Source organism: Ochlerotatus camptorhynchus, unplaced genomic scaffold (genome assembly GCF_037179485.1).
Source record: "Ochlerotatus camptorhynchus isolate MF236.1 unplaced genomic scaffold, CSIRO-AGI_Acam_v1.1 ptg000070l, whole genome shotgun sequence".
Lineage (NCBI taxonomy): Eukaryota > Metazoa > Arthropoda > Insecta > Diptera > Culicidae > Ochlerotatus > Ochlerotatus camptorhynchus.
In genome coordinates this window covers 4,363,791-4,366,784 of record NW_027040560.1, presented here as the reverse complement: position 1 = coordinate 4,366,784, position 2,994 = coordinate 4,363,791, and positions in this window count along the sequence as shown.

Below are 2,994 nucleotides of genomic sequence, written 5' to 3'. Positions count from 1 at the left end.
TCGTAAAGTGGTCTTGAACAAAGTTGTAGCTGAGAATTTTTTTTTTAAGTAGAGTGAACTGGTGAATTTTGAGTACAGCAATTTCCATATAAACTTCAAATTGTTTGTGCCAAGTCAGTTTCTCACTAAATGAGTTCAAATTTTGGAAGGGAAATCAGGGCCCAATTTGGAACCGTTTGAGCACTGTGGAGCGAAAATTTCAAATTTTGCATCAGTCTAATGGGTAGGTACAGTAGCTACTTTATGTTAAGGGTAGAGGCAGGAGTAGTCGCCTGCACGAACAGGAACATATTTCAAAAATCTGGAAATATACGTGATCTGTCTGGGTGTCTGACTGAAAATCTGGAAAATTCAGATAAATCTGGAATTCTGGCAACGCTGAGTAGAACCGACGCAAAAATGATTCCGTTGTGCCTCGTTTTCTTAGAAAGAGAAGGTATAATAATGCTATCTCTTTTATTGGTTTTTGTCTACGAAAATCAAGTGTAATCTTGGGCTTTGGTGAGATTTGATTTTTTTTTTATTTTTCCAACACTGCTTATTTGTTTCAAGTTCAGGATTTCTAAAACAATTCATAATCTCAATGTTTAATTCCATGGACTGACTGATTCATAGTTATTATTTGCTCATCATCAATTGTGGGATGACTATTTCACTTATATAATGGATTACAACCTGATCGTTTTTAACACTCCGAGCACGATTTGTCCGATAAAATGTGTAACGGAAAATTGGCAATGTTTGAAAAATCATTGCTCAACAACTTATCAATAGATTTGAAATCTATTATATTCGAATAAATCTTTAAAGTATGAAGTTTCAAATGGCATCAAAAGTTTTGAATTTTGTCAATAAATGGGTGAGCTATGATTTTTCAAACATTTCTCGTTTGGCGTTACACATTTTAGCGAAGGCATCGTGTGGCATTCATGTATCGAAGGCATGCCATAAGCTTAATGCTCCCTGTTCTTTTGCTACTGAAGATGTTTTCCCAAAAAATCACTTCTAACATTTATACGTGATCATGAACACTTTCGGTTTTGCAGTCCTCCAACCAATCGAGCTGATTTTTAATAGCTGACTAGTATAAGGTTGACACTAATCAGCTCAATTGATTAGGTGACAGCGGTGATTGACCCACTGTGCTCTTCGGAGGATTCCTATATAAGTTAGCTTATCTGTATGCCATTGTCCTTATTTTATTTCAAATTGCACTTAAGCTAAACAGAGAACTCGATTTCTCTTTTCTACACCTCACTGGATACCCGATCATCCAGTCAACGTTTGCATAAATACGTCAACTACCGTTCGGTTGGCTGATCCTCCTAACCTATATTACGTAAATCACCGCACAGCATACTTATCGGATCAACCGTATTAACAATTCAACAGAAGTCCAAACAAGAAGAACCGAAATAAAAACAACCTCGATGGCTCGATCCGTGTTCCGAAATATATGCGTATTTCACCACACCCCAAATAAAAAGTGAAAAAGCGAAACTAATCGGAAACTAATTCGTAACATGCCGCCGAAACTCATCTTCACCGAGCCAATCAATCAACCATCCGCCCATCCATCCATCGGTGAAAATCGAATCGAGGGAATCCGCCGACCGACAAAATATATGTATATCGAAAATCGAAATCTAAATACCAATAAATCGCATGGGTACGCAACAATCAAATCGGCCGAGAGTCGGACGCTTTTCACCCTCGTTTTAGATTTTTTGGATCGGATACCCCCTCCTCGAGCAGGCCACATGTGCGTCGTCCGTCGTGCACCTCGCAGCTCATCATCATCATCATCATCAGGGTGAAGATGATCGCAGCAACCTTTGCAACACTTTGCATACATTTCATATTTCACCACCCTTGCCTTTAGCAGCAGTAGGTAATGGTAGCAGGCTGAACGGTGCTTGGTAGCGTGGCAACCCGGAGTAAAAGCGAACCAACAAATCGCATAATGTTATGTGGTCGTCCGTCGCGCCGTGGTTGTCGAGGAGATGCGATCGCCAACACAGCCAACAGCAGTAGGTATGGGAATGGATGGGAATCAATCAATCGGCGGCGCATCGATCACGCCAGGCCCGGTTTCGTCGAAAGTGAATTTGATTTATATTTTATTCAACAAAACAGAGTACGACTAACTGGGTGAGTCAATGACTGAGGAGGGAAGATGCGTGCAATGTGTAGCCTCGGAGTCGGAGTTGGCAGAAGTTGAGAGGATATTGGGTGGAATCGGGCTTAAAAGCATTTTTTTTTGTTGCTAAAGGAAAGGGGTGCCTAATTTAGGTTAGGTTGGAAGAAGGTACACAACCTATGAATGAATGAAAAGCAATGAAGACTAGATGCACGTTGTGTGCAATGTGGAAATGAAATGAGATCAAAGCAGATGATTTGTGAATTCGGTTCAGATTTGTGTAAGTTTCACTTTCGTAGAGTGGTTGCGTTTGTTTTTTCGCTCTTACGGAACGTGAAGGGATGTTGGTTAATAGATTTTAGGCTTTTCCATTGAGGGCAACTTTTGAAGGGTCCAGACAGACAATTAAGCAGTAGAGGGAAAAAAATAAACAGGGGTTATGAGAGCAACGGCAAGTGCACCGGAAGAGGACAATAGGATGTAAATTAAGGAAAAATTGAGTGTCAGATGTGGTTGATACTGCGACAGGTTTTTTAGTACATTTCCTTCCCCTACTTTTCAAATCAGACGATTAATCTTTTGACCAATAAATGTGTTGTTTGAATTTCAGACTTTAGACTTTTTCTCCGTATATATGTCGATCTAAAAAAATGCCTACCCCGTTCGAAATCAGCTCTTGGTTGAAGCTATCAATTTTCCTCCTCTCCGTAACCATTAGCAACATTGTATGCACCGCGGGGTCCGCCTACTCCGATTAACATGACTTATTGTAATTCTTCAGAAAACAGAACAATCTCGTTCAAAAAAACAACTCCTACCCTTCACCGGTTGGCAAAACAAAAAACTGACTTGCA